This window comes from Neofelis nebulosa, chromosome 2, assembly GCF_028018385.1.
Source record: "Neofelis nebulosa isolate mNeoNeb1 chromosome 2, mNeoNeb1.pri, whole genome shotgun sequence".
Lineage (NCBI taxonomy): Eukaryota > Metazoa > Chordata > Mammalia > Carnivora > Felidae > Neofelis > Neofelis nebulosa.
Window position 1 is genome coordinate 10,311,661 of NC_080783.1, and position 15,891 is coordinate 10,327,551.

Here is a 15,891-nt window from a genome sequence, read left to right on the forward strand (position 1 = left end):
AAGGGTAGATGATTAAGGCCATCGTAGAGCTGTTGAAAGGAATAAATAAAATCAGGTAAATAATGTCTCTTTGCAAATGGGCAGAGACTCTAACACAACGTCAACAGATCTTGCAGAGTTGAAGTTGATTGAACCTGGGCAACGGCTTTCTACTTTATTCAATATGCTTACAGCATCTTGATGACCAGTGCCACCGCCTTTCCCCTGGAGCCTGGGAGAGCTGTGAGAGATGATGGCTTCAGCATCCTTGCGTCCCAGTACACTGGTAGAAAACTGTCATGCTCATAGAACGCTTCAGACAAATGTTACTTCCTTTTTCTCAATTTTTAAAAAATTATTTATTATTTGAGAGAGAGAGAGAGAGAGCGAGCATGCAGGAGGGGCAGAGAGAAAGAGATAGAAAGAAGCCCAAACAGGCTCTGCACTGAGTGCGGAGCCCAATGCAGGGCTTAACCTGATGACCTTAAGATCACGACCAGAGCCAAAACCAAGAGTCAGACGCTTAGCCGCCTGACCACCCAGGCGCCCCCCTCAAGTGTTCCTTCTTGTTATCATTATCATTACTATAGGATAGAACAATGCAAGAGCAAGAATAAGTATCAGAGGTCTTTTAGCCTACCTTTTCAAATTTTTACTGACAGGCATATGCAACTTGCTCAAGGTCACAAAAGAGTTTTTCCCCGAGTCTGTACTAGAATGAAGGACTCCACATTCCCAGCTCTGCCCTCTCCTCCATGTTGACGCTAACCTACTGTAGTTAGTCTTCTTGGGCTTCTGTAACAAAATACCCTAGACTGCAAGGCCAAAACAACAGAAATTAATTTTCTCACAGTTCTGGAGGCTGGAAGTCCAAGGTCAAGGTGCCAGCAGGGTTGGTTTCTCTTGCAGCTTCTCTCCTGGCTCTTTGTTCCAATGTGTCCTCATATGAGCTTTTCTCTGTGCATATGCACCCACGGCATCTCTTCCTCTTCCAATAAAGACACTTGTCATATTGGGTTAGGGCACCACCTGTATGATCTCCTTTAACTTTAATGAACTCTTAAAAGGTCAAAATATAGTCACATTGGGGGGGTTAGGGCTTCAAGATATGAATTTTGTATTGGGGAGCCAATTCAATCCATAACCTCTACCCATGAAAACATTGCTTTTCTGACATTGTCCCAGTGCTCTTCTTCTAAGCTGCAACCTTTGCTGGATATTCTGTACCCAGATATGTGTCTACAGGCATACGCGTTAAACCTAATCGTCTCATCTTGGTACTTCACATTCAGGAACCCCGTCAGTCTGCCAAACGGAATAAGCAAAAACAATATTTCCAGAACAATTAGACATTTTAGTTCAATTGTAAATTGTCGGCGATCTGGTTATATTCAAGTGGGTAGCAAATATATTTCGGGTTACACAGAAAATGTTGTTAGTTATATTTCTTCTCAAGGCTTTATCTTGGGACCAGTTTGATAGTAGTGAAAAATGCTTCTGTGTGAGTGTTTTTTGTAGGCTTATGGATTGATTTTCCAGGTAGGAAAAGGGCACATGAGGACGGGGAGTTGCAAGGAAGTATAGCTAGAGACAGAGATTATAGAGACAGAGACGGACGCAGGGATAGGGAGAGAGATCGTGACAGATGTGAATGTAGGTATTTCTCTGTGGGGTTTCTAATGTTGGTTGTACAACAAACATTTTATTCCTATTTAGGAACCTAAATAAAGGCAAGCCCATCTCTTTTTCCAAACTTAGGTCCACAAGGCAAGACAAGCCACCTGCAGAACCCAGCCAGGGCACAAAAGTTGCAGGCTCGCTTAAAAACAAATACACGTACACGGTCTGATTTACGGGAACAACTTTTGTGCGTGAAAGAACATAGTGGGTACTTCCCATAAACGTAATGATCATTTTATGTCATAGTGGAAATGTGCGGAGATTTGGTGACTTGACCAGAGCTGACACTAGGGGCAGATACGCCCAGGAACCAGACAAGGTATCTGTCTCCAAATGTACGCACAGTTCCTGGTACCGCAGTGCTTGGCCCTTTGTTTCGGAACAGGAAATTGAAGCCCAGAAGAAGCAGTGATTTCTAAAAATTCAACTAGTGAAAAAATGCTAGAGATGGAAGTAGAAGGCTGTGTGCTTGATTCTCAAGAAGGGAGGTAGAATGAATTCTGCACACAGAGCTGTGTGGCTCTCGGCACTGCGTTTAATAGTTAACTAGTAGGAGAAAACAACAAGATAACTTGTAATAAAATAAATACCGCTTGGTTTCACCACACTCCCATCTCTTGCAGGCTCATGGCCCCCTGTTGGAGAGTAAGAATGTCTAAGGGCACCCTAGAGGTTTGGAACTAGCAGGGAGAGCCTAGTGGACCAAGTGTGGTTCTGGTCGAGGTGACACCAAAGGTATAGTCACTTAGACGAGACAAAGAACGCACCTGACCACTGCTCCTAAAGGGGATCTTTATATTGGCTAGGGTTAGGCCTCATCTCAGCTATAAATTACCACTTATGTGTCGGGTCACCTTACTCCACCCCATTGAAAGTAAGGGCCCGAGAAAGACTTGTGGATTTCTGAATCTGGAAATTCTGCCTTTGTTTGGCTATGTTGAAAACTTTGGGCATTTTCTTTTCTCACAGAGAGCTGCCAGCTGATACAGAGTTCGCCCTCTCCTTCGGTTCATCACAAGCCACTAATCTATAACGCTGAAACCAAGTTCTTAGTGTCCTTCCCTGAAATATGATACAATTTAGTGCCGTTGATGTCGATTTCTTTAAGTCAGCGAAGACAGATCTTTATTATCTAGGTGGATAATTGGAGGAAATAAAGAACAATTGAGAATCCGTGATCGCCCAAGGATACATTTTAGCCCTCGGGTTTAAACTCACACAGTAGAACATTACTTAGCAATACAGTCCTTTACAAAGAACCATAACTGATTTTTGTATTGTTTTGTTTTTCTTTTCTTCTTTCCCCTTCCTGAGCCACTTGCCCTCTGGTAGAGAGGCTGGCAGGTCATGAGATTGTCACAAGACACATTAGTGGTGAGAAGAAGAGTTCTAGACCAAGTGCAGATGGGGAAAGTGAGCATCCAGGGGCTGGTCAGCTGAACTTGAATGTGATTTCACCCATTCTTCTCTCTGTTTCTCTGCACAAGCTGTGCAGTGTTTAAATGCTAATGCGGTGCCAGCATTTTCTTTACTATTTATGCAAAAGAAACCCTAATGAGATATTTCTAAGCCTGCACATAAGTTTCCATAGCAATCTTTGCCTCGGAGTAAAAGTAGGATAAAGAGCTCCTCAACATGGCTCTAAACTCTCAACCAACCCACAGCAACAGGTTTCTACCGCAAGACAGGCGTTTCTGTTGGGAATACTGATTTGATTAAGTGTCCACAACAGAGAACTTTATTTCCTGGTACCATCTGCAGCCCTAATTGGTTTGAACTTGTGAAAACGAGGAGTTTGACAGGAGATATGACATTAATTTCTGAGAAAGGAGAACCTCCCTATCTTGCATGGATGAAAGCACAGAAACGTGATGAAAAGGCATTCCTAGAGATGCGGTGGGAACTCACCAGGAACTTTTAAAGGTCAACCCAGAGAGGGAGAAGACTGGAAAATTAACTTGGGACTGGAAGTTGAGTGCGGGAGGAGGGCGACTTAACGTTTCTTCCTACTGGCACAGCTTCTTTTCTGGTCGGAGGATTTTCACGTGAACCCAGAAACTAGAGCTCCCCAAGGATATAAAGGTGACACCCGATAAGTCTAAGCCTCCTTGTGCAACTGGATCCCCAAGATGCAGACACCTGGGCAGTGCCCCAGAGAAGCAACGGATGGAGATCACTATCCAGCACTTCTCAAGTCTATTTTAATGTTTATTTATTTTTAGAGGCGGGGAGGGGCAGAGAGAGATGAATCCCAAGCAGGTTCCCCGCTGTTAGCACAGAGCCCGAAGTGGGGCTCAATCACATCACCACCGTGAGATCATGACCTGAGCCGAAATCAAGAGTTGGCCACTCAACCGATTGTGCCACCCAGGCACCACTGCCCTTCTCAAATTTTGATATGCATACCCATCTGCTGGGAATTTTGTGAAAATGCAGATTCTACATGGTCTGGAATGAGGTGGGTTCAAGTCTGCACTTCTAGCAAACTGATGCTGGCTCCTACTTTGATTAGTCGTCTAGACCATTGGAAACAGGACAACGTGGAAGTTCATCCATGACCAGTCTTTCCCAACCCTTAGCCCAATCACAAGAGAGCATTTTTCTGCTTCATCAACTTCTTTCTCTCTTTGTGCCTTTCTTGGCCCCAGCCTCATTTAATGTTAATGCTGTCTGAGGTTTCTTTCCTGGGAAACCTGGGGAAGGAAAGGACAGCAGAACATGAAAGTATCACAAATGTTGATTGGACCAAGACCTAAAAGAACCCTCCCTAGGAATACTCACAACCCATTTCTTTTCCCTTAGAAAACGGATGATAAAATGTGTGTTTTGCATATATCTGGGGACACTAGGTCCTTGGCTTTAATCCACTCTGCCAGAATTCACCAGGACAACACTCTTGACCACTCCCAGTAGAAAGAAATTCTTATTCTTCTTTTAACATTGCATGCTAAATTTAACATAGTATATGCATTAAATCTTTATGCATATAAATTATCATTATCGTGTATCATTATGATCAATCACTACTTTAAGGAAGACATACTTTTTTTTTTTTTTAATAGTGGTTTTTAAACCTGGTATTTAAGATCTTTACATGTTAAAGAAACGGGTTATCTAATTGTCTCTCTACTGGAGCGGAATTCAAATCTGGCTTTTGTTCCTTGCTCTGTCATTTATTTTGTGACCTCGGGGCAAAATGTGTAACTTTTCTGGGCCTCTGTTTGCCTATTTTGCAATATAGACATTGGACTAGTTGATAACCTAGTTATAATTCTAGAGTCTTCATAAATATAGTAATTGAGTTAATATGTTACAAGAATAAATTTCATCAAAAATTTTTTTTAATATTTGTTTATTTCTGAGAGACAAAGACAGAGCATGAGCAGGGGAGGGGAAGAGAGACAGGGGGACAGAGAATCTGAAGCAGGCTCCAGGCTCCTAGCTGTCAGCACAGAGCCCGATGTGGGGTTTGAACCCACAAACCGTGAGATTATGACCTGAGCTGAAGTCAGATGCTCAACCCAGTGAGCCACCCAGGTGACCCAAGAGTAAATTTCATTTTTTATACCATTGTATATTTTGGAAAATTACTTAATTTTTGCCTGCTTCAGTTTCCACACCCATGTTGAGGGCTTACTTAGCAACATATGAGCTCATTGAGAGATCGGTTAATTCTGATCTTATTACTTGACCATTTCTTTCTTAGTATGTGGAATTCAGCCATTTGGGGAGGAAATGTGCAGAGGTAGAAATCATATAGTGTAGTAACCTTGGCTAAGAACCTTTATCTAAAAAAATTCAGCTTTGGGATGTCTGGGTGGCTCAGTCAGTTAAGTGTCGACTTCAGCTCAGGTCATGGTCTCATAGTTCATGAGTTCAAACCCTGCTTCAGACTCTCTGCTGTCAGTACAGGGCCTACCTTGGATCTTCTGTCTCCCTCTCTCTTTGCCTCTCCCTGACGTGTGCTTTCTCTCAAAAATAAATAGACATTACAAAAAATCTCAGCTTTATTGACATATAATTCACATACCATATATTCATATAACTCACCCTTGCAAAGTATACAGTTCATTGGCTTTAAGTATACTCACAGAGTTGTGTAACCATCACCATCCCCAATTTTATAATATTTCATCATCCCACAAAGAAACTTCATACCCATTAGGAGTCATGTCCCATTCCCTTCAAATTCTCCCATCTCATTCCCAGGCAACCAATAATCGCTTTTGGTGCCTATCAATTTGCCTATTCTAGGCATTTTATACAAATGGCATCATACAGTATATGGTCTGTTGAGACTGGTTTCTTTGATGTAGCATGATGTTTTTAAGGTTCATGAGTATCGTAGCATTAATCAATATTTCATTCCTTTTTTCTTAACGTTTATTTATTTTTGAGAGACAGAGCATGAGCAGGGGAGGGGCAGAGAGAGAGAGGGAGACACAGAATCCCAAGCAGGCTCCAGTCTCTGAGCTGTCAGCACAGAGCCTGACATGAGGCTTGAACTCACAAAGTGTGAAAATCAGCACCTGAGCTGAAGTTGGATGCTTAACCAACTGAGCCACCCAGGTGCCCCTCATTCCTTTTTATTGCCAAATAATATATTCAATTATACGGTTGTACCATATTTTATTTATGAATTCCTCCATTGGTGGAATTCCTCCATTCCTCCATTCCTCCATTGGGATTGTTTCCATTTTTGGGGTTATTATGAGCAATATGGTCATAAGCATACATTATGTGTTTTTGTGTGGACATTTTTTTTTCCTGTTCTATATCTAAGATTGAGATTGCTGGACCATATCGTAAGTATATTCTTTTTATTTTTTTTAATTTTTTTTTTATTTTTTAAAATGTACTTCCAAATTAGCTAGCATATAGTGAAACAATGATTTCGGGATTAGATTCCTTAATGCCCCTGACCCATTTGGCCCATCCCCCCTCCCACAACCCCTGCAGCAACCCTCAACATAACTCTATTCTTAACCTTTTAGGGAACTACCAGATTATTTCCTCTTTATTTCCAAAAAGAGGTTTCTCTATTTGGCATTCTCACCAGCGGGAATTACTACATTACCATCAATGTCAGTAATGTTAAGAATATTTTCATGTGGTTCTTGGCCATCTGTATGTCTTCCTCATAGAAATGTCTGTCCAGATTCTTCATTCATTTCCCAAGGAGGGTTGTTCTTCTTTTGGTCATTGAGTTGTAAGGGTGCTTTACATATTGTAGTCAAGTCCTTTATCAAGTGGCTCCGTTTGCAAATCTTTTCTCTGTCCTTTCACTTTGGAAATGATGTCCTTTGACGCAGAAACATTTTAATTTTGATGAAATCCAATTCATCCATTGTTCCTTTTGTTGCTTGTCCTTTTGATATTGGCTCTAAGAAATCATTGCACAGAGATTTACAGCTATGAAGAACTCCTAGTCTTGATAGAATTATTTCCAAAAATACCTAAAATATTCAGAGTTCCCAACACGGGTATACTAAATGCACAAGTTGGTAAACAATTTGGAGCAGTTTTGACAGAAGGACAGAGGATCACCGGGGGAATTTTCAGACCCATCGGCCATATGACACTGTGTCCATTCTCTCTGTCACATCATTAGGCCAGATTGCAAAACCACATTAATGATGTAAGTGCTTAATTATTTAGGAAACAACTTATCTCCTAAGGAATATAAGTCAGCTCAAAAACATGCTGAGCTCGAAATTCATAAAGCAGGGATCTTATGTGCTATTTCCTTGTAACTGGTTTATACTGAGAATCTTTATAATAGTTTCTAACACTTACTGAATATTTTAAAGAACTCAATTTGCTGAAGGACATCTGGATGTTCATTTAAACCTGCCCCCTTTTGTGAAATCTCTTAGACTCTGTAACACTAAAACCTATTAGTTCAAATTACAAACACTGTATCTCATGGGGCTATTATCTGGACCAAAAGAAACACGTTGAATAAAAATCAAAGTTACTTTTTATTTTTTAATTATTGGATACTTTTCTTCCTACCTGAGAATGTATGCTTCGATACCCTAAAAGCCAACAATGGATTTTTCCTTACTATAAAAATGTGATTAAAAAAACATTAGTGAAGAAAACAGAATATTTCCTTATCTTACCGTCTGAATGAAATGTTTCATTGTGCACATTCCCTTCTACTTTTTGCTCCATACATTATAACCACTGTGAACATATTATTTTCAAACAGTATTTTAGGATATTGTCTTTCCAATACACTGATGTATAGAGAGGCTGGACTCTCGTGTGTAAGAGGGAAGGTCTGCAAAGTGACTTTGCTCAGGGAGGCAATGTCTTATTTTTAGAGATAGACTCAAAGTGGGAGTCATATCTGGTGACCTCATTTTCCCTCTGAGAGGCATGATCTTTACACACCTTTACATTGTTACATCCCACACCCCTACTCCCCATGCTTAATTTTCTGCACTCCTACCCTTTCCCAAGCAGAGAAAGTTATGACCATATTCTTCCTTTGGGTTACGCAATTTGGCCCCTGGCTACCTCTCAGATTTCTTCCCACGCCACTCCCCCTGGCTGGCTCGGCTCCTGATACCATGGCCAAGATCTTTCTTTCCTCAGACCTTTTCACTCGCTGTCCTTTCCACTGGGAACACTTTGTGCCTGCATCTTGCACATTTGGCTTCTTCTTAACCTTCACGTCTCAGCTGAACATCATCTGAGGGGGAATTTACTCTGATTGAAAGTTCCTCTCCTTCATCCAGCCACTCACACTACTCTGTCTTATTTTCTTCATAGGGTTTCCTATTGTCAGCGATAATCTATGATCTAAAATCTGTTATTTGTTTACTGTCTGTTTCCCGCTGCTGATAAATGGATACTTCATAAAGCAGGAATCCTGTCTGTTTTTTTTTTTCTCTCCTCTGTTACGAACCAGTACCTATTACCACACTTAGTATGGAAGATCATCCGTAAGCATTTACTGAACGAAAAAAAAAAATTGTATACTTCTCAAATGAATGTCCTTTCTTCCTCACTTGCCTTCGGAACTGAGTGGGAGTAGAATATTTCTGTTTTTGTGTTCTGTAACAGGTGTGAAAAAAACAGCCAGAAAAGAAGGCATTGAAAATTACATGGACGGAAGGAAGTCAGGTTAACAAGTACATAATGTCTTTGAGGAGGTGCTCTGGTGTTATCCACTGATAAAATGCATTCCCTTGAGAAATAGTTTTCAGTTCCTATAGTCAGGCGAAACTATGGCTTATCAGCAACTTTCTTGGTAGACGGATGGTCTGCCTCAATAATGCTTGTGGCATAATACACTATGTTTCGGTATCATTCGGTGCATTTTCTCCCGCTGTTGAGGCTAGAGGAAAATCCCCCAGTGGTAAGAAAAAAGAAGAAAGCACTCTGGTGCTTTGATCGCAAACTTGGTGGCAAAAACCAAGACCAGTGGTGATGGGGTTTGACAGGCATTGAAATGCCAAGAGAAAAAGCAGAGGGTCATTGTCTCTGAAAATTTCAGGCGAGATGCCGTTTTATTCTGAGGTTGGGTCCCATGAAAACCTGAATTGTCACTTCTGTGCCAATTTGAACTTCAAACTATGTAGTTTCATGTGTTTTCATCCTAAATCAACAGGATCTCTCAGAAAAAAATAAATAGATAAATAAACACTGGAAGAATGTGACCTGGCCAAATCGACTGAAAAAAAAAAAAAAGGATCCCAAACTAAAATCTCTTTTTTCTTAGAAGCACTGGGTCTCCTTCCTTTCCCCTGAGGACATGACTGCCCTTTGAACAAGGCAGTCATCTTGGCATTCATCTCAGGAGTTCTTTCTAGCACCGAATATTCCCGCCCCCCCCCCCCCCCCATCATCCTGGAAGCCTTTTCCGCTGCCCTATTCAGGCCCTTCACCAGGATGAGGGGCCAGTTGTGAGAGAATCCTGCAAGTGTCTATTTTATCTTTCATTGCAAGGTGGGAAATCCCTGGCAGCAGGAAGAGCCCTGCTGAGATCGGAGAATAAGTAGCAAATTATAGGTGTACATGCTAGGCTCAGACTCTCAGTTTTTGTCAAGATGGCAGTTGGGGATCAGGGAACAATTCCTGTAGGGGTGGGAGGGGCGGAGAAATCAGAGGGAGAGTGGAGGGGAGAAGGATGTTTTATCAAGTATGGCATGGAGGAGTCTCCCACTGAGGCATTTTATTATGCTCCTCATCACATAGGATTCCAGTTCTGAACTAGCCTGTGCGGTACGAAGTCAAGAAGAGAGAAAACGAAAGAGTAGGAGAATGACGGAAAGAGTAAGGTATTGGGCGGCCATTGGTAGACGGAAATATTCGCAAAAAGGAAGTCCTGTCTTAATTCAGAGAGTGCACCTCCTGACACACCGTTCAAAGAGCAGGAGGGAGTGTAGCCAACACATTGTGTACAGAGTTTCTTTTTGAAACAAATTTCTTCAGTTCCTAGAGGAATTTTCCAATACCTCCCCAAATTCCTTATGTATGAACTTGTGTCTGTGTAGCTAGAACCCTCAAATCCCCTACATTATTGTAAAGTGTTTTCATAGAATATTTGACTTTTATTAATTGTCCATTGTGTAACAGGTGCTGTTTTAAATGTCTTACTTGTGTCACTCATTTATTTCTCAAAACCTTCCTATGAAGTAGGTCCAACTATCATCGCCATTTTATAGCTGAGAACACTGAGTCACGGCGTAGATGAGGAACTTACTCCAAGACTGCACAGAAGTTTCTAGGAACAGCCTGTTGTGGCTCTGAGTGTACTGGAAGATGATGGACATTATAATAACCAAGGAATTTGACATTGCTACGGTATATTATATAATGTACAGTTTTCTTAGACAAGTAGCTGAATTCTGGAGACTGAGTAAAATTAATCCTTGAAAATGGCAAGGCAACCAAATTTCTTTTTTTGCCTTGGTTGTATGCACGAGAAAGAGTTGTTTCTTGGAATACACTTTGTCATATCTAAGTAGGGAAAAAAGTGACCATCCAGGTTTTTCTTTTATTTTTTGGAAGGGAGGAGGTAAGCTTGTTGGAAAAAAAAAACAGGTGCTAAGAATACCCAATGTTTGGTCACATCCACTCAAGAGCATAATGAATGGCTCTTTGCTTTGAGGGAGCAGGACATCCGCAGAATGGGCTCAGGGTCCCAGTCCTGGTAGCCCGAGGAACGAGTGATTCAGTCACTCACTTACTCATCAAATACTGTTTGGACAGCTATTATATGTTGGGCACTCTTCTAGGTACTAAGAATGAGAAAAGGAATAAGATTAAAATATCTGTAATTGTTATAGTCTGTTCCCTTAAAGGAGTTCAGGTCCCTGAGGAGATGGGCTGGGAAACGAAACAACACTGTAAATCGGTGAATGTTGTCACAGGGACGTACATCTAACTTTACCAAGAGAGTAGGGGTGGAAGGCATTTCACAGTCAGGACGGTAGGCGGGGCGGGGAGGCCCTGATGAAAAACGATGGAAAATGACTGGAGCTTAGTTAGAAAAGACTCAGCGTGATTTGGAAGTGACTCATCCATTACTGACATTAAATATGGCATTCTAGGGCCCCTCTGCTTTGTCCTCTCATATAAAAACTCTATTCAAGACTTATCCCTTTCTCCCATACTCCTTATCACTCAAACAAACCTGGAACAGCCCATCCCCCTCCCGCCCTCCCCTTTGGTTGTAATATGCTGTGTTGACTAAGGGTTTACCGTGCGTCTGGCACAGAGCTAAGTACTTTCATCTGTAATCCCACTGGTCTTTAGAGAGTCTCTGTGAGGTGGTTTTTACTATGATGACCCTTTCACCCGTGATGGAAGTGGGGTCTAGGAAGGATAAATTCCAAAGATGGTTCAGTTAATCATAACTGGTGCATCTGAGACTCAAAATCAGGTCTGTTTAATGCTAAAGTCTGTGTTCTCCAACTGACGCTCTTTTGCCCGCCTTACAAAGCAGCTAGGCCTTTTGTGACATTTCCTCTTCCAGGATATCCTTGTAAAAAGGCACATAGGTAAAAGATCTCACAGAGTTGAATGAACACCTGAGTGTTGATGCTTAGAGAAAGCAACACATTCTTCTTGCCAGTAATAAACATGTCTGTGTTTTCCCCCAATTTTCCCTGATTAAAATGTAAGAGGATGATTCATGATGTAAATATTTTGTAGAATACGTCGCTTCCAAGAAGGAAGGGCCCTCCTTCCCTCCGGTTCTGTTGTCCAACGAAAAGACACATGGCAATTTTTACTTCATGCCCCATGCTCCATGTTCTTTGTTGTCTGATAGATACCTTCTATTATTCTGTTGTAGAAATATATAGATTATGGATATCGATATAGATATATTTTCTCTTACTCTCTTGTACTTTTTTTACCTGATAGATATACGCCAGAGTCTCCAGTAGTAGTCATTCTCTGTTGGGTTATCTTGCATTTAAAAGCCTCAACACCCGGGGCGCCTGGGTGGCGCAGTCGGTTGAGCGTCCGACTTCAGCCAGGTCACGATCTCGCGGTCCGTGAGTTCGAGCCCCGCGTCGGGCTCTGGGCTGATGGCTCGGAGCCTGGAGCCTGTTTCCGTTCTGTGTCTCCCTCTCTCTCTGGCCCTCCCCCGTTCATGCTCTGTCTCTCTCTGTCCCAAAAATAAATTTAAAAAAACATTGAAAAAAAAAAAATTAAAAAAAAAAAAAAAAAAAAAAAGAAAGGGAACTAGGGGCGCCTGGGTGGCTCAGTCGGTTGGGCGGCCGACTTCGGCTCAGGTCATCATCTCGCGGTCCGTGAGTTCGAGCCCCGCGTCAGGCTCTGGGCTGATGGCTCGGAGCCTGGAGCCTGTTTCCGATTCTCTGTCTCCCTCTCTCTCTGCCCCTCCCCCGTTCATGCTCTGTCTCTCTCTGTCCCAAAAATAAATAAAAAACGTTGAAAAAAAAAATTAAAAAAAAAAAAAAAAGCCTCAACAACTGTTGAAGACTTGGGACACCTGGGCGGCTCAGTTGGTTGAACATCTGACTCTTAATTCTGGCTCAGATCACGATCTCACAGTTCATGACTCTGAGCCTGGTGTTGGGCTCTGTGCTGACCATAAGGAGCCTGCTTGGGATTCTCTCTTTCTCCCTCTCTCTCTGCCCTTCCCTCACTCTTGCTCTCTCACTCTCTCAAAATAAATAATACACTTAAAAAAAAGTGTTGGGGGCACCTGGGTGGCTCAGTCTGTGAAGCGTCCAACTTCGGCTCAGGTTGTGATCTCACAGTTTGTGAGTTCGAGCCTGGCGTCGGGAGCCTGTTTCGGATTCTGGGTCTCATTCTCTCTCTGTCCCTCCCCCACTTGTGCTCTGTCTCTCTCTGTCTCTCAAAAATAAATAAAAGTGAAAAAAATAACCGGTTGAGGATTTGAGGTCAGCAAAGTAGTTTGGGAAACAAAAGGACACCTCAGTTTTGATTCCAGCCCTTTCATTAATTAGCTCTGTAACATTAGGTTGTCGCTTTGAGTGCTCCTCTCCTAGTCTATGTGATGTGGAGATTACACAATTTCTACGGTCTTTTGCATCTTCAGAATGGAATGATTGTAATGCTTAACTGGTTTCCATACCCGTGCAGGTGAAAAACCACTCCCAGCCCTTTCCGTAGTTGTCGCTGTAGTCCATAAGCTGCTAACTCCTCTAGCCTCGGCCAGAATGGAATGAGTTGCTGGTAACTAGCAAACTCTAGCAAACCTGAGAGAATGAAAAACGAGACAAACTTTAGCACATAGGGGACGACCTATATGATCGACAGTCTGAATGGGTCCTGGAGTAAGTGTCCGGGTGGTCAGGAAGCAGGACAAGGCAATGTGAAAATTATAAATTTCTGCATATTATGAGTCTGTCCCAAGCTGATCCCAAAGCTTCCTCTCCGTTGGCAAAACTGCAGTGGCGCTTTGGGTAGCCAGATGGGCGAGGAACACCTCAGATGTATTTATGTGCCTGCAGAGATATAAACTCCTCCATGGAACATGACAGGAAAATTCAATTTAGTTGAATGACGAGACTCCCTTTTAATGAAGAGAAAGAAAAGCGGACAGCCATCGGTGCCTCCGTCATTATCCCAAGGGGGTGGATATTTATTATGAGTCAGGGCAGAATTTCTAGCTTTAGGCTTTGGAAAAAAGTGCGGTGTAAATGAAAGATGAGCTTCCTTTCTGTCGTGGAGATGTATGCTACAATTAGCAAAAGTTGATGGAGTAGTTTTAAAGACGGTGTAATTGACTTGAGCCCACAGCACGTACAGCCCAGCTCTATCACCATATAGTTATTTGATACATTGCAGGCTCCGCGAACAATCTCGAGGGCCATAAACAAGTATTGAGCACGGTCTCGCTCACAGCAGAGCTCACAAACAAGGTTTCGTCTCCCCCGTGTAAAAAATGTTAGGCGTGCTTTCTCGGTGCCTACGAAAACATAATTCAGTAGACTGGGAACGCGTGAAACTCAGGCTGGCGGCAGATGGTTAAGCAATTCACAAATAGTACAACTCTTTCATTACATCTCAGCCTTTGCATTAAGGCAGGATCTTGTTATTTTGCGATGGTTTTAGCAAGCGATTATCATTCCCAAATTAAGCTTTAAGGAGCACGCTGGTGCATGGTTTAGCTTAGTTCACATTCAGGGAAATGAGGAGATTTACTATTTCACAAATACCGGAAACAAACAAAATGCTTTGGTAAATATAGCAAATTACAGACTATTAATAGGTGAACGATTTCGCCAAGCTGAATGGACGCCTGGATGTTGATTCTCTCGCTCCGTTTGATGGAAGTGCTTTGGTAAACAGGCATTAAGAAATATGTGTTCGTATATGCTAACTACAAGTATTCTATCTTTTACTAAAAAATGATTTGAAGTTTGCAACATAGGCAATAACATTTAAGTGAATGTTAGAGAGACAGTAAACAGAAGATGAGAACCAAGGGAGAGAGGAAAACCCAAGTCAACCAAAGGGTTAAGGGAGTTGGTGTACCAAACTTCATTGAACTTTCTGGCACCTGGGCAGTGCTTACTCACTGTCTACTTTAGTCCAGACTCTGTGTTGGCTGTATGCTATGGTGTGTGTGGGGGGTGGGGGTGGGGTTGGAAGGAAGGGAAGGAATGGCCGGGTGGGGGGGTGGTGCGATAAAACACTGTGAACAGTCATTTGGCCCAAGGCTTCCCCCATTGCCTGTGTGCAAACACTGGGCCATTTCACTCTTTATAAACACTCTCACTATAAGCAGAGGGATTACAACAAACCAGGTACTGCCTGAAAAAATTGCATCATTTTATGAAGAAGATTTAATTATTTTTTTCAATAGGTAATACACAATGTAATATATAACATGGCACAACATTCTAAAGACACAAAGCAGTGTGCAGTGGGATGTGTCTCTTGTCCCTGTGTGCCCTAGCTACCCACCTATTCCCAGGCCCTAGTTTTGTTGTCGTTGTTGTTTTTTTGTGTACTTCCAAGTATACTTTTAAAATATATCTTTTAAATTTATTTATTTATTTTGAGGGAGAGAGAGAGAGAGAGAGAGAGAGAGAGAGAGAAGAATCCCAAGCAGGCTCCACATATCCGTGTGGAGCCTGATATGGGGCTTGAACTCATGAACCACAAGATCATGACCTAAACCAAAAATCAGCAGTCAGACACTTAACCAGCTGAGCCACCCAGGAGTCTTCCAAGTATACTTTTGAGTGTACTTCCTTCTCCCCATTATCATTCACAGGAATTTTTCCCACTAAGCCTCTTGACTCTCTAATTCTGTAATGTGATCTGCTTCTTTTTTTATTATTCTTTTCATTTTTATTTAAACATTTTTAAAGGTTGATTTATTTTTGAGAGAGAGAGGGAGAGGGGAGGGGCAGAGAGAGGGAGACACAGAATCTGAAGTGGGCTCCAGGCTCTGAGCAGTCAGCACAGAGCCTGACACGGGGCTTGAACTCAAGAACCTCGAGGTCCTGACCCGAGCTGAAGCCAGACGCTCAACTGACAGAGCCCCCCAGGGAACCTCCATCTGAGAAGAATCCAGGTTGCACCCGTGTGAAGCTGAATCCATTTGGAGAGGAGAGGACGGGGGGGGGGGGGGGAGGGGGGCAAAAATAAATTGAAGAAATAATGCCTGAAATGTTCCAAAATGTGGTGAAAAACAAGTTATGGGTGTAAGAATCTCATCCCAAATGTGACCGAGTTCACACAAAGAAAATCACATCTAGACACTTTATA